Genomic DNA, 24,189 nt, shown 5'->3' with positions numbered 1-24,189 from the left:
ACAACATTTCTTTCTTTTTGGTTAGGTGACTCAGGATGTCTTCTTAGCCTATATGGAACTCCAGCAGCAACTTGTGCTGCAAACTCTCTCAATGAATTCTGTTTCCGTCAGAATTTGTGTGTGTAAGTATTAAGCAGTGCTTCTCAACCTTTTTGGACTTAAGGCACCCTCACTGGACTTGAGGCACCCCTCCATAAGTTTTCTGAAATGAGTGGCACCCAATTTCAAAAATTAATTTATTTATTACAGTGCTTACCTTCCTTACACGTGGGCTGGGCTGTAAGGGTGGAAAAATGTCCAGGAAGGAATAAGCCTGAGCAGGGCTCATCTGCTTATCTCCTCATGCCTCACATATCCCCTAATACCTTGTGGAACCCTTCAAAGGATCTGGCACACCCTGGTTGAAAATCACTGCCCTAGGCTATAGCTTCTCAAAGACAGGCATTCTGTGCTAGGGACAGAAACTTGTAAAAAACTTTCATTCTACTAATTATATTTAACTGTGTGTTTCCAAATCAATGTTTTTTGTAGAACAAGGGATGGACAAGAAAGGTTTTATATATAATTTGATTCAAGACAGGAGGAGTCTGAAAGCATCAGTTTCAACACATTGGAATGTCTCTGTAAATCTGTTTTAATTCACTTCTAAAAATCATTTTAAAATAGCTCATTTTCTTCAGAATCATTATGGACAAATTCAGTGCTTAAACTTTAAAGTCAATATGCAAGTCTGTTTCTGGTTTACGTCCTTCTGGCTTGTTTCACTGGGATTACATTCACAGAGCTTTCTGTTTGTCTTTTACTGGAACCAACTTACAAAATAATTTGCCATAAAACTAGAATGATTTTCATGTCACTTCTGAACACAAATGGTACATTCAAATTTATAGGAAACAGTTTATCATAATTTATATAGTATCTAGCAGCTCCCTTTTACATAAATAATTTAATAAAGTAGGTACAATTTCTTCCTTCAGTTTTTTACTCTGATGGCATGAGTGCTTCTTTGAATGAAACATTCTTAATTAGCTCCCTATTACTGCAAACCCAATGCGACTACTAGTATGGAGATTTTCATGCTCTGGACCAAATTTAGAGAACCAAAACCCACTACTTTCCCCTAAAGCTCCAGACCTATCTGTTAAATCTTATCTCCACTTCTTCAAGAATGTAGCAACCGAACATGTAGTTATATAAATTGAGGTGTATTTAAATAGTCTGGTGCTGATGAGCATTCTTCAATACTTTAATGATGCATAGGAAACTTTTCAGTCTTTTACTAGGATGCAAACAAAGGGACAGAGAACAAAGACTTTGTGGATCATATAAAGTACAACACTTCCACTCAAACTGTTTCATTTGGGTTAAATGTTAATTTTATATTCTCTATTTTTTTTAAACTCCTTAAATCCAAAACCATGTCATAAACACACTGATAAAACAGAGCAAATGCCTAGAGATATGTACAGGGTACATTTGATTTCTTACTGGAAACCAAAAGTAAAGGTAATCCCTTTGCAGCTGCAGTACAGATGGTTTTCTTTACACCATTTCACTGAATACTAAACAGAAGCTGGAGAAGTTTGAAAACATAATAAACAAACAGCTGAGTGTGAGCTTAAAAGCTCTGCATTTATCAAATAGATGCACTCAGAATCTCTGGATGCTTACAAGGCAGTTAAAAAGGGGGGAAATAGAACAATTTAAGGAACATGCTGAAAATCGTGATTTGGAAGTTAGATGTGATCTACAGTCGTTCCTTTGTTTACAAAAGTCAATAAAACGATGAACGTTATTGAGAGAAAAACTAAAAGACTACTACCTATTGGAGTTACAAATCATTAGTCTAAACACTGTCAAAAATTAATTACCTAACCATGGCAAACAAAAATTAGCTGAGGTTCAATCTTAACAAAATGCAGGAATTTTGCTTACTAACAGATCAGATGGAAAGTACTTGCATGAGAAAGAACACATTTAACATTTGTGAATAGGAGGGATGAGAGAGAACTGGAATATCTGACTCATCCAGAAACTGCAGGTACTGCCAAAATAATAGTGAATAATAATAGAATTTAATTGACCTGACATCAGGGACTGTAGGTCAGATTGCTATTAAGTTACATATTTTAATACACATCATATTATCTTGCGATTGGAAGACTTGGGCACCTTTGTCAGTGCACATCTTTTTGACCACTCATGACCTTTTAGAGGTTTGAACTACAATCCAATCAAGATCCTTGTCCATTGTAAAGAAGCAATCCAAAGCCCAGTGAATACACTTGAGGTCATGCCATTGTTTCAACGAGCTGTGGATGGGGCTTTAAAAGAGCAGGTGAAAATGTGATTCTCAGAGAAAAATGGATTGCTCAATCATGAGTTATAAATTTATAGCTTGCTGATTTGAATTCAGTCTAGATAGGTATGACAGAAAGTCATTATCAACTGATGGCTTTTCAGGAGACCTATATGTAATGAGATGTAGTCTTATTTCAGGTATCTGCATCACAAAAACACCAAAACTTGGCATCTTCCAAACATAAACCCAGACTAAAATAGCATCAAGTTCTTTGAGTTACATTTGTAGCAGAATGTATTTGTTGTAACCTATTATATTACTTACATAAAGTTACAGAAAACAGCAACGTAAGATTGAAAATGATGCAAGAAGAGCTCAGTTTCCATGACATTTGCAATCTCAGCCTGCAATTCGTAGCTTTTTTTTAGGGATAACATTTTCTCCAACTTTGGCTTCATCCTGAACAGAAATGACTGTCTATCATTCTAAGTGAACTCATTGTAAATGGCACATACTCAACTCCTCTCATGGTCAAGTCCAACATTTGCATTGCTAAGCATATCTGAAAGCAGATGGGCAATTGTGTTTCAGAGGGCAACTGGATAAATTAAAGTGACTTGAATTTGGTCCTTTCATATCCTTTCTAGAATTCGTTAAAAGCAGTGGAAGATGAAGTAAGGTAATTATCTAGAGAACAATCCAGTTGTAGTCTTCCACCTTCCAAGTATATAGAAGAAAAGTTATTGGTCACAGAGATGAGAAGCAATATGATTCATATAGATTGGGCTATAATTGAAAAGCCTTAACTATAGTAGGGATTGGCAACATATGGGGCCCCTCGATCTGGTCCATGGAACCAGATGTCTTTGCCTCTGCCCATGCTAGGGCTGGGCAGTGAGGAGCTGTGTGTTAGGGCTAGGCAGATGAAAGCTATGATAGCATCACTGCTACTTTTCCCTGCTCCCCCACCCAGCTTCACCACTGGGGAACTGAGCCAGGGCTGGGCAGCTTCCAGATGTGCCCACACTGTGGCTTGGGGGTGGGTAGAAGTGATGGTGGCATGGACACAGATCCCAGCTGCCCTGTTCTGGCTCAGTTCCCACCTGACTGGAATCTGTGCTCATGCTCCAACCAGGGACCAAGGGAGGGCTGGGAGGGGGGACACTGAGACAAGCAGTTATTAACTTATTAATTAATTTGGCCCTAAGACTGGCATAGGTGCAGGCACCCCCTCCCTGCACCTCACTGCTGACCAATTGCCAAAGCCAACTGGCCTGTATCAAACAAGGGGTGGGTTGTTCCATCCTGCAGCTCATAAAAGTTGCTGGTCCCTGAACTATAAGATAGAATTTAGGTTGGAACAACTGAATGCACCAGTACAAATTGGGGAATGACTGGCCTCCTGGCTAAAGTTAAATATGAGTCAATAGGGTGCTACTGCTGCCAAACAAGCCAACTGCATACCAACTTGTATTAGGAGGAGCAGTACTTATAAGTCAAGACCTAGGAAGATTTCATCTAAAGTATCATGTCCAGTTTTGGATGCCACAGCTCAAGAAAGATGTAAACAAACTGGGAACGGTCCAGTGGAGAACAACTAAAATGATTAGCAGTCTAGGTCACATGACTTACACCACCCTGTTCCACTTCCTTTCTCATCTCAAAAGGCCAGAGTTTGATTTGGGGTCTGCTACATGAAAGTACACTGACACTGTGTGTCTGAACTTAGAATTAGAAAGATTAAGTGTATCACAATCTCTTTTACCTCTTGTTTTGAAGCAATGATACAGGTAAGTTTTAATGGAGGTCTCCAAATGGCAGATTGCTTCCTTCGACACACTGGCCCAGATGCACTGGCTAGAGCTTTATAAAAATGAGTAAATCTGCACACATTCTTGGGCTATGAGGAGTAGCAACTCATGGAGGCTGCTATCCTTTTCATGATAGCAGCCTTGCTGCAAAGTAATCCATACAAGAGATTAAGGAGTCCTTGCACATGCTTACAGCCCTTAATGGGCATGTGAGACAGGATTTAGTCTTGTTTAATGGTAGTTTGTATTACTTAGAGATCAACAAGTGATTTTTTCTTATTAGCTTCTTATTAGTTAATTTGGAAGAATTATTCCTGTTGTTAATATAGTTAATACATAGTATAGTCATAATTATGTTGGAATAATATAAGATTAAAGAGGATGCAGGGATAGTAATGCATCTGCTGATAAGACAACATCTACCTACAAGTGATAAAACTGCTGCAAAGGAGCATCAAGGTAATCCTACAGGACAGCATGATCAAAGTTATTTAAAGTTTGTTGCCCAGAGAGTTGTGAAATTTAAATTATCACTATTCATAGACACCTGATTAGCATAGTTAAATGCTGCCAGACATTAATTCTGAATTGTACATTAAACCTGTCTGGTTATTAATTTAATTTTCAGAAAGAATATTATCTCCCACAGTTTTACCAGTTACAACTTTTACTTTAAGAAAGTTTTCTTTTCCTTTTTCTTTTTAGCAAAAATACTATGGTAGTTAGTGCTACTAGTCTTTAAATGAAATTTACAAGTACTATATACTACAATAATTTTGTACCTGGGCCATTCTTTATTCCATCAAACATATAAGAAGTATTTATCCCTTATGTATTTTTTAAAGAAAAATAAGTTTGATTCACAAGACTTATTTTAAACTATTTCTAGATGTCTAAGGACCATATTCTAGCCATCTACTGAACATCTAAGTGGACTTATGCACCTAAATACAATTGAATTCAAACGTGTTAAAGTCTGAAAATCCATATTACAATAACTTTTGTAGCACTCAATGATATGCCATTATATGATTCTTAAGACTGAGCCAAAAAAAACAGAGAGGAAGGTAAGGACTCAGCTATCTTCGCAATTAGCTGTTTTCCAAGGATTCAAGTGAAGTGGATTAGAATTGTACTTAGGCACCTAAGTCCATGTGCACACCCTAATAAGTGAAATAGCATCTGGCTCTACCTATTTGGCTTAAGAAATGATTAAATAAAAACCAGTACCAGGAGAACAGTGATTCCATTTGAATACACCATCTTTAATTTCCCTTGAGCATCTCTAGAAATGTTGTGAACTGGAACAACTTTAGATCAGGGCACTTTAATGATCATGGCAATCCATGGTCATTTCACCCTTAAGTTGTGCTGGCTTCCTACAGTTGCCTTGACAGAAGCAAAATTATAGGTGCCTAGTGCAGGCCCCTCTTTCTCTTGTAAGACTTTCCACTACAGGACCTACAAATGGGTTCTTCACTAAAACCCAAAATTTCCACCAGAGTCTAGCAATCTCTTTTAGCACCTGGTGCATGGGAGAAGGCCAACAGAGAGAGAATTATGCTGACCATTGAAGAGGGTGGCAGAGGGGAAGGGAGAAGAGTGAAGTCTTACTTGACTGGGCTCTCCTGGGCGAAGTCTGCTATTGCTCAGCTGCTGCCATGTTAGTGCGGACTTGGGCTGCTGCAGCTGAGAAAGAGGCAGTGGCAAAGGATCTCTGAAGGTCCCTCCCGGTGCCCTGTTTTTCTCCATCCCCTTAGCATAGGACTGTGCCTGCTGTGGCAAAGCCTCCCCCAAGTGGGGAACATTCCACTGCCTGCCCCCCAGATACACCGCTGAGTACAGTGTCTGGGCCTGCCCAGTGGCTATGGCTGGGCAGTGCTGATGTGCACCTGTCACAGCAAAGAATCCAGGGGGGAAGGGGCCATACTGCCACCCCCTTCAGATCACTCTCTCCACTCTCTTCCCCCCAGTTATGCTACTGTATTCCACTTATATTCCAGATCCATGCCTGCAGGCTGAATAACAATGAACTTGCTTCCCGCTCATTACATATGGGATCTCCAACCTAGGACTTTTCCACTAGCATATAGGAGCCTGGCAAATAGGAGAAAAAAAGTTCCTTCACCCTTATCCTAAGGGTGCTTTCAATTTTGAAATAATTAGTCATTTTGTGCTCCATTTATGAAATTTAAATAAAAATACCAAAGGGCTAGATTGTGTAGTAACTCCAAATGCTGAGAAAGAGAGAAGCCATGATTATTTTGCCCCAGGAGCACATCAGGAATCTAATAGATTTCATAGATTTTTAGGGTTGGAAGGGACCTCAGTAGATCCTCAAGTCCGACCCCCTGCCCTGGGCAGGAAAGAGTGCTGGGGTCAGATGACCCCAGCTAGGTGCTTGTTTAGTCTCCTCTTAAAGACCTCCAAGGTAGGGGAGAGCACCACCTCCCTTGGAAGCTGATTCCAGATTTTGGCAACCCTTGACATAAATAATTTTTTCCTAATGTCTAATCTAAATCTGCTCTCCATCAGTTTATGGCCATTGTTCCTAGTAACCCCAAGGGTTACTAGGTAAACAGGATATCCCCTATTACTTGCTGCCTTCCCCCCTTTCCCCCCAATGAATTTGTAGATGGCCACAAGATCTCCTCTCAGCCTTCTTTTGCAGAGGCTGAAGAGATTCAGATCCCTCAGTCTCTCCTCATAGGATCTTACCAGCAGGCCCCTAACCATATGAGTAGGCCTCCTCTGAACCCTCTCAAGGTTATCTACAACCCCCTTGAAGTGCAGTGGCCAGAACTGGACACAGTACTCCAGCTGCAGTCTTACCAATGCTGCATAAAAGGGAAGTATCATCTCCTTATACCTGCTTGTGTTGCACCTTCTAATGCATGAAAGAGTGTGGTTGGCTTTACTTATCACTTGTTCACATTGACAACTGTTGTTCATTTTGGAGTCGACTATCACTCCAAGATCCCTTTCTGCTGCTGTGACTTAGAAAGTAACCTCTGTAGGTGTGTTGGCGATTCTTTCTCCCTGGATGCAGCATTTTGAACTTATCTTTGTTAAACTGCATCCTATTCTGTTCTGCCCACATTCCCAACCTGTCCAAATCCACCTGAATCCACTCCCTGCCCTCCAGTGTGTTTACTTTGCCCTATAATTTGGTGTTGTATGCGAATTTGGACAGAGTACTTTCCACCCCCTCATCCAAGTCACTGATGAAGATATTAAACAGCACTGGTCCAAGGACTGAACCTTGATGAACTCCACTGCCCACACTTTTCCAGGTTGAAAATGACCTGTCCACTACCACCCTCTGGGTGCATCCCATAAGCCAATTCTCCACCCACCTGACTGTGTAATATTTTATGTCAGAACCACTTAATTTATTTATAAGAATGGGATGCAACAGTGTATCAAAGGCCTTTTTAAAATCCAAGTAGATGACATCTACCTCAACTCCTGCATCTAAGAATTTTGTGATCTTGTTGTAATGGCGACACAGAGTCATTTTTCAATCCCTACATTTTTCCTGTTCCAGGAGTGATATAGCTTGCACTAACCCTATCCCTGGCACAATTTATCCCCCCCATCTCCTTTGTTCAAGCTCTGTTGGACCTATGAGGGAATTTAAATTCATGGTAATGCACTCCCCTTCAACCTGTACAGAAACAGGACTAGCCTACACTGAAAAGGCAGCCTGTTTCCCCCAACAAAGAATGCTATCAATGGGGATAGTCACAGCAGAGCAGGGGGCTTGTAACACCTTGCTTTCTTGCAGGAGACAAAATAGTTCACAAATGAGCCTATATGGAGTAGTGATTTGTTTTATGGGGTGAAGTTTCCACAAAGATCAAAATTATAGTTTCTCAGTCTCAAACATTCTCCTCCACATGTAACCAAGATAATCATTATTCATACAACGTTATTCATACAATTCATATAATTTTCAAGCTGCCTGGGCCAAATACTGGAAAATATGCTGTAGGGAGCACTCCCATAATGGAAGAAGAATAGACTGGATACTGTTAGATGTTTTTCTTCTTTGAACTATTGTGTTCTGTCATCAAGGCCTTGTACTTTTTTTTTTATCATCAGTAGTTCTACACATTTCCTCTTCATAGCCATATTCAGAAAAAGCTTTTCTTCTCTTCCGCACAGGGTATTCTAATAAGCTATTAAGAATTAGCAACCAGGAAAAATGTGCTTCACAACATGAAATGATAACAAAATTATTCACTGTAGAAATATAAATTACAGAGAGTCTTTCTAAAATGCAGAGAAAAAATACTAGAAATTCTTTACAGAATTTAATGAGTACAATTGGGTTTTGTAAACACCCACTGTCATTTTGCCAATATTGGAATGGCCTTAATGACTAATAAAGAAAGTGTCATAGAAAAGCCTGGAAATCTACTAGGCATTAATTCAAAGCATTATTCTTATGAGAAATGTGATAAAGGGTAATATATTCATAAACTGAACTAGGAGGTGGCAATTTATTATAAACAGCTTACTGTGATGTTCATCACTGCCCTGGCATGGATGAGGGAATTTAGATGATACAGCTTTTGCTGTTTGCTACTGCCACTTTCTTTTGTTGTTATTTGGTTGATTGGCTTCTGGTTATATATTAAATGCTTAGTGGTTGTCTATTTGTTAGTTTTGTTTTTGTTATCTTATTTCTCTCATTAAAAGATTTATAACAAGACCCACTTAATCCACACAAGTAGTATAAAGGCACCTTGAAGAGCAAATGTAATTAACATCTATGTTAAAACCCTTTTAGACTGTCAGAGTGGTGTTAATAGGCCTTAGTACAAATGAAGCAGAATGCCAGGAAGGTTACTTAGAGAATAGAAAAGAAGATCATCCCCAGGAAGAAATATCCAAATACCTATCTCACAGGCTTGAAAGCATAAAGAAAGGTATGCACTCAGGTGTGGTGTATCTCACCAGTAGGTTAATAGTTATCTCGAAATATCTGAGATTCCACAATACTAGGATGCAGCTGTGATAAATTGCTACCTGAATGTTGCTCAATGCTTATTTTTCTAGGGATGTTAACTGTGTGTACTTATGGTTGCATATATATATTTACTTTGTATGCAGAAGCAAGTCAGTCTTGAGTTTTGAAAATGTTGACCTATATAATTGTGTTATGTAAAGATATAAAGAAGCTGAAAAGGATGTGTTGGTTAAAAATACTGTTATCTTTAACTACGTTTATACCTATTTAGAAGTAAAAATTAATCTACAACACTTTACCTACATGCCTTTTCTTTTCCTTTTTTGCTTTGCTTTATTGACTGGAATTTTCTAGGATCCTCTCAGGCTTCCTGCAAAATCTACAGAATAAGTTAATTATAATCTTCACAGAGACACCGCTACAAAAAGAAACAGCCTGTTGCATTATTCTAGGTGTTAAGGGTTGCATTGGAACAGGAGAAAGCCTGCATGTTGTTTATAATAAAAATGTGCTGGAGTTGGATAAATGTTACCAACCATTATTCTCTTCCTCTCCGTGCCCCTTAAATACAAGCAAACATAGCTGTTAAGTCTCCACAGAGCTTTCAAAGTGCACACACCTACAAATGTTACTTTAAAATACCACTGAATTTTATCTCCATCTAGTTAATTCAATAAATCCCTTACATCCCTAAGCAGAATTAGTAAGATTTGTAGCAAAGTTTTCAGAGAAATTATTCCAGCTGTTCATCCTATATTTTTGACCTTCTTCCATGTTTTCTTTATCAACTACATTTCAAGGGGACTGTGATAAAATCAGAGACTATATGAGCTAATACAGGTGTATAATGAAGGCTAAATGAAGGCAAAATGGGATCAGAGGAGGAGAAAGTTGAGGTATTGTGGGTTAGGATACATGGAGGTTGAGGGGAAATGGACTTGGTGGTGGGGGTTTGCTACAGACCACCAGACCAAGATTAAAAGCTAGACTTGGAATTCTTGAGGCAGCTCTCAGAGGATGTACAGTCTAGGGACGTGGTTCTCATGGGTGACCTAAACTACCCTGACATCTGCTGGGAGGAGCAGTCAGCCAAATCCAACTGTTCATGTAGGTTCTTACCCTGCATGTAGGACCTTCACCTAACACAGGAGGTATACAGTCCCACTAGGGGGAATGCCTTATAGTTTCATAGTTTCATAGGGTCGGAAGGGACCTGAGCAGATCATCTAGTCTGACCCCCTGCCATGGCAGGAAAGAGCACTGGGGTCAAACGACCCCAGTAAGGTGGTCATCCAACCTCCTCTTAAAAACCCCCAGGATGGGAGCCTGCACCACTTCACTTGGAAGCTGGTTCCAGACCCTAGCTGCCCTGACCGTGAAGTAGCGCCTCCTGATGTCCAACTTAAACCTTCCCTCCGCCAGCTTGTGACCGTTGTTCCTGGTCACTCCTTGCGGCACTCGGGGGAACAGGGACTCCCCCAGCGCCTGCTGATCCCCCCTAACCAGTTTATAACAGGCCACAAGATCCCCCCTCAGCCTTCTCTTTTGAAGGCTGAACAGGTTCAGGTCCCGCAACCTTTCCTCATAGGACCTACCCTGCTGTCCCTTGATCATACGAGTGGCCCTCCTCTGGACCCTCTCGATGCTGTCCACATCCCTCTTAAAGTGCGGCGCCCAGAACTGGACGCAGTACTCCAGCTGCGGCCTGACCAGTGCCGCATAGAGGGGGAGGATCACCTCCTTGGACCTGCTCGAGATGCATCTGTGGATGCACAACAAGGTGCAGTTGGCCTTCCTAGCCGCCTCCCCACATTGCCGACTCATGTTCATCCTGGAGTCAATAATGACTCCCAGATCCTTTTCCACCTCCGTGCTGACAAGAGGGGAGTTCCCCAGCCTGTATGTATGGTGCCGATTGTTCCTCCCCAGGTGCATCACCTTACACTTGTCTGTGTTAAACCCCATCCTGTTCTCCTCCGCCCATCCTTGTAACCTATCTAGGTCCAACTGTAGCCTGTTGCTCCCCTCTATTGTGCCCACATCCCCCCACATCTTAGTGTCATCAGCAAACTTGAACAGGGTGCTTTGCACCCCCTCATCCAAATCACTGATGAAGATGTTGAACAGGGCGGGCCCAAGGACCGAGCCCTGTGGGACCCCACTTCCTAAGTCCTTCCAGGTCGAGAAGGACCCATCCACTACCACCCTCTGGGTGCTACTCTCTAACCAGTTGGCGACCCATTGGACTGTATGGGTGTCTACGCCACAGTCCCCCAGCTTCCTAATGAGAATGGGGTGAGAGACAGTAACAAAAGCCTTCCTGGACTTGGTGTTGGCTACGGTGGAGGACCTGGTAGGGGAGCTGCAGATTCGTGGTCACCTTGGGGACAGCGACCACCAATCAATCAATTCACCATATGGTGTAGAGTGGGTACAATAACTAGTAGGGTGGAAGTACTTGACTTTAGGAAGACTAACTTCAGCGTGCTTAGGAGTCTAGTCAATGACACGCTGCAGGATAAGAGTACTAGCAAGATGGGAGTCCAGGAAGGGTGGTCGTTTCTAAAGGAAGCAATCCTTTGGGCACAGAGGGAGACTATCCCAGTATGAGGGGAAAGGGAAAGGAGCCAAAAAACTTCCTTGGCTAGACAGGGAAATCCAGGGGATCCTAAGGGCAAAAAAGAAGGCTTATAGGCAGTGGAAGCAGGGGGAAGCTACCAAGGAGGAGTATACCTACTTGACCTGCACTTGCCAGGAGGCAGTTAGAAAAGCCAAAGCAACTACAGAGCTGAGGCCGGCAACACAAATTAAACAAAAAGTCTTTTTTTAGGTATGTAAGGAGTAAAAGGAATGTGCAGGGAAGTATAGGACCCCTACTGAACAAGAAGGAGCAATTAGTGACAGACAGGGGGGATATGGCTGAGCTATTCAATGAGTTTTTTTGCCTCTGTGTTCCTCAACAGGGGTCAAGATAAGTCTCCTCATGAGTTCTTAGATGATGGGCATCAGAGGGACACCAAGTCCACCAACTGTCAACACTGACTTGGGTGCAGGGTCACTTGGATGGACTGGATGTGTTCAAGTCAGCAGGCCAGGATAAGCTGCATTCAAGGGTACTGAAGGAATTGGCTGTTGTCATAGCAGAACCACTGGCACGGTATGGCTGTTTGAGCACTCATGGCTCTCAGGTCAGGTCCTGGAGGACTGGAAAAGGGCCAGTGTGGTCCCTACTTTCAAGATGGGGAGGAAGGAGGATCTGAGTAATTATAGATCAGTCAGTCCCACCTCCATCCTTGGAAAGGTCTTTGAAAAGATTATGAAGGATCATATTTGTGGGAGTCCAGAGGGAAAAATAATGCAGCAGGGAAACCAGCATGGATTCATAGCAGATAGATAATGCCTGACCAATCTGGTTTCATTTTATGACAGGGTCACAAAATGTTTAGATGCAGGAGAGGTGGATATCATTTTCTTGGATTTTAGTAAGGCCTTCAATGCCGTATCTCATCTCATCCTCATAAATAAATTAAGAGGCTGTGACATATATGTTTACATGGTCCAGTGGGTGGCAAATTGGCTTAGCGGTCACACCCAGAGAGTGGTATCAGATGGGTCGGCATTGACCTGGAACGATGTGGGGAGTGGGGTCCTGCAGGGTTCAGTCCTTGGACCTGTACTCTTCAATATCTTCATCAGTGACTTGGATGTGGGTGTGAAGTGTACTCTGTCCAAGTTTGCAGACATTACGAAATTGTGGGGTGAAGTGTACACTCCAGAGGGTAGGGAATGATTGCAGACAGACCTGGACAGGTTGGAAAAGTGGGCAGAACACAACAAGAACAAGTGCAAAGTGCTGCACTGAGGTCGCAAAAATATCCAGCACACCTACTGGCTGGGAAGTAACTCTCTTAGCTGCACAGAAGTGGGAAGGCATCTTGGAGTCATAGCAGACTCCAAGATGAACATGAATCATCAGTGTGATGAAATCATCGGCAAAGCTAACTGTATTTTATCATGTATCAGCAGATGGAGGGCCACTCGTATGGTTAGGGCCTTACAGGATAAGCCCTATGAGGAGAGGCTGAGGGACCTGGACCTCTTCAGCCTCCACAAAAGAAGGCTGAGAAGTGATGTTGTGGCCACCTACAAATTCATTAGGGGAGTGCAGCAAAGGATCGGCGATGCTCTGTTCACCAGGGTGCATCTGGGGGTAACTAGGAACAATAGTCATAAACTGACAGAGAGCAGATTTAGGCTAGATATCAAGAAAAACTTCTTCACAGTGAGGGTGGCCAAAATTTGGAATGGGCTTCCAAAGAAGGTGGTGCTCTCCCTTACCTCATCTGCCCCCAACACTCATTCCTACCTAGGCAGGGGGTTGGACTCGATGATCTGTTGAGGTCCCTTCCAACCCTAGCATCTATGAATCTATTAATCTAACTCATTTCTAAAAGCTGGAGCTATTGCCGTTGTTGTTGAACCCCATAATGGGCCAGGACCATGTACTAGGTGCTATATAAACATTGAACAAAAAAAAAATTGTCCCACTCCCAAAGACATCATTTTAGAAAATGGGGAAATTAAAATGAAGGTAAGTGAATATGCAGGATCTCTTTGTAGAATATCTCATGGAGCTACCTGTGGCTAGGGAAAAGATAAAAACTTTGGGTTAATATGGGATCATAAAATCAGAGAAAAATAGGATTGTGAAGGACCTCAGTAGATCATCTAGCCTAAGCCCCTGCTCAAAACAATACATAAACAATGGGATGTCCTAATACTTGGGTGGTATCACTGACTTTGTCATAACTTTGCCCCACCCTGTCTGTAAGTAAAGACTTAATGCTGAGTCCACTGCAGAGCACACAGGGGACCCTCTCCCACCTCCCAGCTCAGCAATTGGCGCCTCCTGAATCTGGGGTGGGCACCCAGGATCCTCCTGTGGCTAATTGGCCTCCTGAGAGTGCATGGGGGGGAGTCCCCTGTGTACTCGGTGGCGGACCTGGAAGTGGACCGCAAGTACTTCTGGTCCACTTCCAGGTTCACTGTCAAGCGCATGGGCCCCCCCCCCATGCTCCTGTGGGACACTACATCATCTCAACATTCATGAGCCATGCCTGGTACCTCAAGGAATGTAAAAAAACATATAAAGCTATGTCTATAGCCAAATCACTGATTCTCCAAACCAGAATCGAATCTTCAGATTCAGATTCAGCCGAATTGAACTGGGACAGTGATCTGTATCAGTGAATCAAATCACTGCCGCCCAAATCGGGCCGAATCCAAATCAAATATGGCCTGCTTCACACACCCCTAATGAGAATGTGTGAGAACTGGAACATACCATTCACATTTAATTTAAATTGATAGATAATTAAAATTCAGAAGAAAGTTATTTTTGTGGAGTTCTTACAAATAATAAACAGACTTCTGGTTAAAGTATGGCACGGGATATAGCCCAAATGTTATATCAGCTCTGCCAAAGGCTTCCATCAGGCAGGTCACAGTCTCTCAGACCTCCAGTGTCATCATCTATAAAGTTAGCATTGTCAACATTTGCCAACTTCATAGCTATGCTGAAGGCAGAGAAAGACTAACTCATTCAGAAAACATGAGCTTTCATAGATAGCAGCCTATTTAGCATCCAACAAAGTAGGCGGTCGCCTACAAAAGTCTTTAAAGTTGGCACCTGCCTTGCCCTACCTTCTGCCTGAGTTGGGACTAATATCCCTCCTTCATAACCATACTGAGAGACCAAATCAATGCCTGCAAAGTAATTTGAAATAATTGCCTGGAAGGTTCTCCAGTCTGAACATTGATAATAAAGTATTAAAAGTGATAGCAATTACTTTTCTTTTTTGTTGGCTATTACTTAAACAACAGGAGCACTATTTAAGGCATCTGATGTTAAGGTATGTAGTGTTTCCCAGAATTTGACAGGTGCTATGATTCCACCATGCTGAAATGCACCGGATACTGCAAGAGAAAAATCCACTTGAAAATGGCTGCTTTCTCTAATAACTGTGTGATCTGTGGGAAAGCTTTCATATCCTCACCTGAAAAAGTGACCAATGGAGAAGAAAGCTAAGGGGTTTGTTTTCATATGCAGACAATAACACCTGATCCAACACACTTGAAAAATTCAAGCCTGATAATCCTGTCGCCATGAACCAATTGGACATTAGTTTAAGTATTTTTAGCATTTATGGAAGCAACTTTTTATCTTTAATTAGTGTGTTTCCTATTTTTCCTTAGATTACCAGTAAAAGATATTGTGTTATTTTACCTCATCAGTAGTATTTCTTTACAAAAAAGGCTTTTGTTTTTCCTTTTTGCATTGGTGTCACAAATATAAGCACATGCATTTGTATTATCACTGATACTGTACTATACTGTACTTCATAAACATTTTAAATAGGCTCAGTCTAACAAATCTATTGATTCAAACAACCCTACCCTCATAATTTAAAATATGCATGATATTTCTGTAGCTTAGCTCACTGGCCTTCTCTTACCCTTCTGTGCTCCTTTGCTCATAAAAGACAATGTTATGCATGACCATAACCTCTGCTTATTAGGCGGATACTTATGTGTGTATAACATTTGGAATACAGTGGGAAAGGCAAAAGAGAGCATGTACACTCAGGGTGTTTCTGGAAAGACGATCCCAAACTTAACTCAGTGACTTTCTATCACCACTAGCTTTCATTTATTTGTTCTTATGCTGCCAACAATTTGACATGCCTGTTCTGTCTTATCCTGCCACCTGCCTTTACCCTTTCAGTCTGAATCTTTTCTTCTCATATTTTCCTTGTCCTTGCCTTTACCCTAACAACCTTCTTCATTTTATATGTTTCTCCTCCCAACATCTCCTCTCATTTCTCCATGTCCCATCTCTAAGTTTTACTTTAGCTCCACACTAACCCTACATAAACCTGCCAGGCTTAGTTTATGAAAAGGCAAAATATTTTTCAAACAGAATGTGAGTAATGTTTTCATAAAGAATTTATATAACTAAATGATGTGCAAGTAACCACATTACACAATTATGTGCTGTTTTTATTAGAAGCTTCACTGTTCTATTCCATCATTGATTGTTATAGGAAAGCATTAAACAAATAAAGATATTCATAGTATGGGAAGCTGAGAAATTATGGTATATTAATGCTGAGAATGAATAGACAAATTTCACAGAGCTAATGGTTAGCAGTGGATAGAAGGGAAATAAGTGGCTTTGAAGGAGGACACCGAAGACACTGGGCTGAATGCTTTATGAACAAGGTTTATAAAAGTTCAAAGGGGATTTTACACATTAATATAACCGCCAACTGGGCCGGTTTTCTAATGCATAAAGTGAAGGATATTCCTGCTGATTTGCTTGGCCTTGGTCTGGATAAAAGCTTTATTCATCTAATACACACACAGATCAACAAAACAACAAGCTATGAATATTTCAAAACACTAAATGGCAAGGATGGATAAATATTTTAATGTAAGTTATGCTTGCCTTTTATCGAGATGTAAAACTTTGAACATAATAAATTCTGCTTAAAGAACCAAAGGCTTGCACATAGTACATTTTACACCCTTTTTCATTATTTATTTTAACTTTCTTCTTAAACATCAGAATGTCTGCGACCACAGTCAATGTGAAAATATAATGCAGAGAGATTTTACCATGTCCCCTCCTCGAAGTCTAGAACTTAAAACAAAGGTATCTGCATTTAATAACCTACCAAACACTTTGTGCCATAACTTTCTTTAATTCTATTGACAGATCCATTAAAAGAGCACTGTACAGTATATACCACAAGAATGTGCCGAAGTATTTTCTAAGACTTGGCTGCAGGTGACAGCCTGAAATATTGCAGTCTAGTCAGTGAATGCTGCTGGGGATGTTCTGAAGACTAGAATTCAGTGGGAAGAAGTGACTCACTCACCTGTTTCACATGATGAAATTTATTTTGAGAAACTCAGTAATAATGTGCTGACACACCTTATGTCATAGTTTAAAGACAAAACAAATTGAAAAGGCTGCTAGCAAGTAAAAACACTTCACTTTGAAACACTTTAGTTCACGATTAAAATCTCACAAACCAGACAAAACTGAACTCAACAAGACTGCTGCTCATTTTCATAGAATCCCCTTTAAAAGCTGGAGCTATTGTTATTGTTGTTATAACACCTTTGAACCCCTAATGGGCCAGGACCATGTGCTAGGTGTTGTATAAACACTGAACCAAAAAAAATTGTCCCAGTCCCAAAGAGCTCATTTTAGAAAATGCGGAAGCTAAAATGAAGGTAAGTCAATATGTAGGATCTTTTTGTAGAATATCTCATGGAGCTACCTGTGGCTAGGGTATAGAGAAAAAATGTGGGTTAATATGGGATCATAAAATCATAGAAAAATAGGGTTGAAAGGGACCTCAGTAGGTCACCTAGTCCAACCTCCTGTTCAAAGCAATACATAAACAATGGAGTGTCCTAATACTTGGGTTGTTTCACTGATTTTGTTATAACTTTGCTCCACTCTGTCTATAAGTAGAGGCTTAATGCTGGTGTATATTGCATTTAAGTTCCCCTTACAGGGCATGACAAGTTCAAATAAGAATCAGGCTCCTGATCACCTTTGCCATCCCAGGTTCTTCCCAATTCCCTCTATATTTTGTCATTATACATTATATAATCAGCATTTCTGTAACTCAGGTCCATAGCTGATTTATTTTCCATAACTCCTCTCCTGTCCCCACACATCCTGTGCATGTCCAAATAAACTTTCCTCCTTAATATTCCTAAAGTGTGGCCTTTTCTTACTATTGTGCAGTCAAAACTTTCATCTATACCTCAGGGGTACTGGTTGTAGCCATGTTGGCCTAGGGACATAGGTAGACAAGGTTCTTTGGGTGAATCTGATATCTTTTATTAGACCTACTTAAATAGCTGGGAAAAAATTTCCAACTATTTAAGTTGGTCTAATAAAAGATATCAGATTCACCCAAAGAACCTTGTCATCTATACCTCAGTATTGTTTGGCATGTAATATTATCTCCACTTTTTTGGCCTCGCCAACACTCAAATCCATCCCATCCACTTTAGATAACACTCAGTTGTCACCATTCTTTTTTCCCCATTGTTGTGACCACATCACCCTCCACTATTAATCCCTTTGTATGCTACACACTTCCATGACATCAAATTCCAGCTTTTTACTTTCACTGTCAATGCTTTTCAGAAATGTGCCCTTCCTTACTTATTCTCTTTTATCTCCTATGATGTTCTTCCTGCCTATTCCCTTCTACTAAAGATGTCAGTTTCCTCTTTAGTTCTATCTTGGCGCTGTACATGTGCAATGCTTTCTCTCTGCTAACCTGTCACGTTTAAAATCCTTAGGTTTAGGTAAGATGAAATCTGCCCAACCCTTGAAGGAGTGTTTAAAAATTGCTTAGGTAGGGAATTGATTGAGGCAGAAGAAAACTTTCAATGTGTTGTCAAAATACGATATTTAAGATGTTTTTCTACAGTTCTTTCATGGAGACCCAGAGCATATGACTATGATAGAGAGACAGAGAGAGAGAAAAAAAAATTAAAATAAAGCAATAAACTACAAACAACACCATATTTGACATGAGGCTTCCTCATTCATTCTACTATTTTGGTTACATCTCACAAGAAAGTTAGAATTAAGTAGCCAAATTCTGCATTCCAGTCCATGGTATATATCCCTTATCCACATTTCTTAGAAATTATTCTTGTGTCCTCTGCATTCCAAGCGTAAACAAGACTTTCACCGATGCCAATGGAAACTTTACATGGAAATTTACAGTGTACAAGAGAAGCAAAGATTCTCAGCAGGAAAGGATTGAGGATTCCTGGTGGATCATAGTAAAAACAAGTAAAAAATGTAAAAATCTGGAACTCCTTAACAGGCAGGTAATATGAAAGACACAGATGGTGATTATTCCACTCAACTGAATTCAGATGAGACCACAGCTGAGGTTCTATGTCCAATTTTGTCCACAACATTAAAGACAAATAGGAGAAAATCTGGAGAACAGCAACTCAAGTAACTGAGTTAAAAAAATGTGACATGTTTTAAAGACCCAGCTAGACAAAGACTTGACTGGGATGATCTAGCTGGGGATGGTCCTGCTTTGAGCAGGGGGTTGGACTAGATGACCTCCTGAGGTCCCTTTCAACCCTTATTGTCTATTATTCTATGATTCTATATAAGGACAACTTTTTAGAAGAGAAAACTGAGGGGAGATAGACTTCTAAACACAAAAAGGGTCTTGATTAGAGCTTTTTAATAACAGGAGAAAGAGAGTGATCTGTTGGTGATGAACTGGATCTACTCAGTCCTACCTCAGTTCAGGGCATTGAACTAGATAATCTCTTAATATCCTTGTCATCCTTGTTTGTCTATGATTCAGCAGTTCTCTGATAGCATAATGTCAGAAGCAGAAATCTGCCCTGAGCATAGCATTTAATTAAAATCTAAAATAAACAAAGTAATAGAATGTATCCTATTAATAATAAGCATGGATTTGTCAGAAACAAAGTGTTTAAATGTAGATTTAAAAATTGAGCATAAATCTAGATCCTGCTTATTGGCATATATCACTTTCTATCAAAAATATCTTCAGAGAGCATTTCCTCCTGTTGCAGATTGATTTGGGAAAGAGGTAAGACAAATATTTATAAAGCAAATGAGCATCTTTACAAAAATAGCAGGTGTACATTGTTGCCTGAAATTTCTGAAATTCACAGCCAAGCCTGAAATGTTACCATTGTAGACCTACATTAAAGCACTCCATGTGAAATCCTCTGTAAATGAAGCATACGCAAGATATTATGTGTGCTTGTCTGTCTATAACTCTGAAAGGATTGTAATTCAGAACATATGGAGAAATCAGTTAGCTAGATGTGCTAAACAGCCTGTCCAATATTTCTCAAACCACTCTTTATGCTTATTAACTAGTTTGTTCTATATCTTTGAATCAGTTGAATTGGGACTTTCTGGAGAAAACATTTCCACAATTAATTTCTTGTTGGTTTGGCTATAATAGCATGTCATGAAACACTCGCTGAACATAATTAGCTCCTTTACACTCCTAATCCAAACCTCTTTGGATGCAAACATTGGCTGGCCAGATGGTAAGCAACAACATTCATGTCTCACCAACTGGGAAATTTGAGTTCAGGATCACAGGCCACAGGACAGCAAAGGCTGTATCTGTGAAGAAAGTGATATATGAAACCCCTGAGGCAGGGGGTGAGGACTGCCAGTTCCATGGCAAGACACAAAATGTTTGTCTCTCTCACAAAAAGGGAGTTGTGATCACACATGGCACATTGTTGTGGGGGGGAACAGAAGGAAAGGCAGTGAATAAGGGAATGTAAAACTGTAAAAAGATGTTAGGAATAATCACATGCAAAAACTGTCCTTTGGAATTTATGAAAAAAAAACCTAAAGGGCCAATTTCTCTGCTGGAGCAAATTACCACAGGCCCTTTGTAGGAAGAGAATATGTTGCACACTGCACAGTATTGTTTTCAATTCATTCATGCTTATGGTGGGGGTTAAAACTTTTTTCTGTCTCTCATAATGAAACTGGTTGGTTATCATGCAGACTCATGACTGAGCCTAAGAGTGCTTAAAGCTTTGCTGGGGGAAAAAAAAACAACTTGGACTAAAAATTATTACATTTTGCTTGAAAAATAAAACTTATGAACTTATGGACAATGCAGGATATTAAGCTAAAACCACAAAATTTAAGATGTCCTAATTAGATTCAGAAACCTGAGATTAGAATAACTTAATTAGCTGGGCAAAACTAAATCAAAAGTATTCCCTGGAAAAAAAAAACACCAGCATTATTATCTTGCTTAAGTAGTTCATTATTTTGTAAGACAGGTTGAAATAAAATTGCACCTCTTCGAAGGGTAAGAAAAAACACAAACATAAATAGCATGGTAGGAACCATGAATACTGTCTCATTTCATAGATTCATAGATTAAGGGTCGGAAGGGACCTAGTAGATCTTCTAGCCCATCCCCCTGCCAGGGCGGGAGAACAACAAAAAACCCCAAAAAGAGAAACAGGACTCAAATGAGTCCAGCCAGGTAGGCATCCAGCCTCTTCTTAAAGACCCCCAGGGTAGGGGCCAGCACCACTTCCCTTGGAAGTTGGTTCCAGCTCCTAGCCGCCCTAACTGTGAAGTAGTTTTTGCGGATGTCCAATCTATACCTCCTCTCCATCAACTTGTGCCCATTACTCCTTGTTATGCCAGCGGGCGCTAGGGGAAACAGCGTCTCCCCCAAACCCTTCTGGTCCCCCCTAGTGAGTCTATAGACGGTCACCAGGTCCCCCCTCAGCCTTCTCTTGTGGAGGCTGAATAGGTTCAGGTCCCGCAGTCTCTCACTGTAGGGTCTGCCCTGTTGTCCCCGGATCATGCGGGTGGCCCTCCTCTGGACCCTCTCCATGTTGTCCACATCCCTCTTGAAATGGGGCGCACAGAACTGGACACAATACTCCAGCTGTGGCCTGACCAGCGTCGCATAGAGGGGGAGGATCACCTCCTTGGCTCTACTCGAGATGCACCTGTGGATGCACGACAAGGTCCGGTTAGCCTTGCCAACCATGACCTCGCATTGTCGGCCCATGTTCATCTTGGAGTCAATAATGACTCCAAGATCCCTTTCTGCCTCCGTGCTCTCGAGTAAGGAGTTCCCCATTGTGTAAGTGTGCTGCTGGTTCCTACTGCCCAAGTGCAGCACCCTGCACTTGTCCGTGTTAAAACGCATCCTGTTCCTGTTAGCCCACCCCTGTAACCTATCCAGATCCCTCTGCAATCTCGCCCTCCCTGCTAGCATGCTCACCTCCCCCCAAATTTTGGTGTCATCAGCGAATTTAAACAGGTTACTTTCCACCCCATCATCCAGATCGCTGATGAAGAAATTGAACAGCACAGGCCCCAGGACCGAGTTATTTCAACATAACTTTGATTGCAAATGTAATAGAAAACAATGACATTGGCAGAAATAGTCTTTGTAAGTCCTTACTACATTCCAGCAAAGTGCCCTCAGGAAAGTTGCTTCTATATTTTTCTTGAAGGATACATTCAGGCAAATATAAGCTAAGCAATTGCAGCCAAAATTGTAGAACTGAAGGCTACTTGGCTGCAGACCCTATTTTAATTTCTCAGTAACCCTTAAGAGTAGCTAGGACCTGATCTGGCCATGTGTTACAGGTGAACTGAAATTGTAATCTGCTCATGCTCATGGTGACTTATCCAGGGATGTATACAAAATTATTTGCAGGAGGAATGGGCTTAGATTATAAGAAAACATATATAATGGTATATAGTGTATATAGTGCTGTGTTTCCAGTGTCTAGCACTACCTTATGTTCATATATTGATAATCATAATACATAGCAAATATCTTTCACAAGGCTAAATTGACCCTAATCTATCATTAAACTCCATGACTCTTTCGAAAGTGTTTGGTATTTGGTCAGTAGAAAGCAGAATTTCCCCTTTTTTGTAAAAACACCTTGACCAGTAGTCTACTACTCCATTTAACCTTTTGTTCTTCCTTAAAGACCTAAATACACCAAAGCAACATGGCCCCCTCTGCTTCAAGGACCCCTGATGTGAAGGACCAGAAATTTTGCAACAGCAGCTAAATTTAAACATAGAACATTTTATGAATTAAATATGAAAATGATTAATCCAATCAGTTCAGCTCTTGCATATTATTTATTCTGCCATTAAATTAATTTGATTCTGCTCCTCTAGTTTCAGTTTCCAATCTGCTGACGAATTTTGTACTGAAAACATAGAAACACAGTTTGGCAGAAGTGGAGGGCACTGGAGGTTTGGTGGTTGATTACAGTGAACTTTATGGCATCTGGCAAAGTAGAGGAGATAGTTCAGGATTGTGGAATACATCTGTTAGCTGGATATGTCTAGTAAATCAATTAGTAGTATAATATCTAGCATTTGAGCTGTAACCATAAAGTTACAGGAGCCCCATAGAAACAAAGGCTAAGCTTCACTCTCTCAAAGCAATTATTTCAATATCCCTGCAGACTCAGGCAGACTTTAGTGATTACCTTTAATTCACATTTTGAAATCTATCTTTGCTATCTGCAAATAGCCCAATGAGACTTTCCAAGAGCTGATGATCAGTGGACAAAGCTATTGTCCAAAATGTATTTCCCACCCCCAAATAAGCCCGTTCCATAAGCCTAAAATGTGTTAAAAGCCATTATGGCAGTCCTGTCATATCTGGGTATTATCCTTCACAGAGGGAATACCTGGGCACCTGGATCTTTTGGTCTTAGTACTGTTTTGATGTACCATATTGAACAAAACAGTTGGGCAGAGATCAGAATCTGACCTATTTCCTTTCTCAGCTCTCTTTGTATGGTGCAACTTGTGTTGCAAATCCTTTGGTTGTAAAGTTCTGAAATCATGGAACATAGGACTCTGTGTATGGTGACTACTTTTAAAAGTTGTACAGTAGTACTTATCCAAAACATCCTATATCAGAAATCACCACTACAACCACCACTATGCCACTATCACCATCATTATGCCCACAATCCTTAGTATCCCCAGCACCACCAAAAATGCTTTCCTACTAATAACTGCAAGAAATGGCTATCAGTGTGTATTCCTATCTATCTCATACTTCTTGGATTATAAAGTATACAGAAATAAGCAAAACCATATTCTTATGTTTTTCTTTTTCAACATTTCTACTTGATATTTTTACACTCTTTACAAGTCTGTTAGTTACCCACGGAATTATTTGCTGCCTTTTTTTTTCCCCTCCAGAATTCATCATGTATAAAGTAATACTTACAAAAAGCACCTATTTCCTCTGAAATAATTTCTGCTCAGCTTCGTATTTCTAGTACGGGAAGAGGTCTATCATAATGCACTTCTATCCAAATAAGAAGGTTGCTTACTTAAACTGATTAAAGGGAGTTGTAATCACAATAAAAGGTTTCCCAGCAGGAAACAGCCTGGTAGAGAAATGTGGGATAAGTGCCCTCCCTATGGGGTAGACATTAAAGAACAGTTGGCACAGGTC

The 24,189-nt window shown here is 40.6% G+C and overlaps 1 protein-coding gene and 1 long non-coding RNA gene across 2 annotated transcripts in view; one reads left to right on the top strand and one right to left on the bottom strand.

The window, feature by feature from the left end:
• Nucleotides 1-6,962, top strand: part of LOC109295631 — an 18,081-nt gene extending 11,119 nt beyond the window's left edge. Inside the window, exons 2-3 of the long non-coding RNA XR_002096790.1 lie at nt 5,177-5,180; nt 6,855-6,962. This is a non-coding gene — a long non-coding RNA (uncharacterized LOC109295631). The remainder of the gene's footprint in view (nt 1-5,176; nt 5,181-6,854) is intronic.
• IMMP2L (inner mitochondrial membrane peptidase subunit 2) overlaps nt 1-24,189 on the bottom strand; it is a 1,062,180-nt gene that overhangs the window by 138,224 nt on the left and 899,767 nt on the right. The window lies entirely within an intron of this gene.

The sequence above is a fragment of the Gavialis gangeticus genome, unplaced genomic scaffold, assembly GCF_001723915.1.
Source record: "Gavialis gangeticus isolate Ggan-Ray unplaced genomic scaffold, GavGan_comp1, whole genome shotgun sequence".
In the NCBI taxonomy this organism is placed as follows: domain Eukaryota; kingdom Metazoa; phylum Chordata; order Crocodylia; family Gavialidae; genus Gavialis; species Gavialis gangeticus.
Note: the sequence above shows the minus strand (reverse complement) of the source record. Positions and strands in the feature narration are given on the sequence as shown.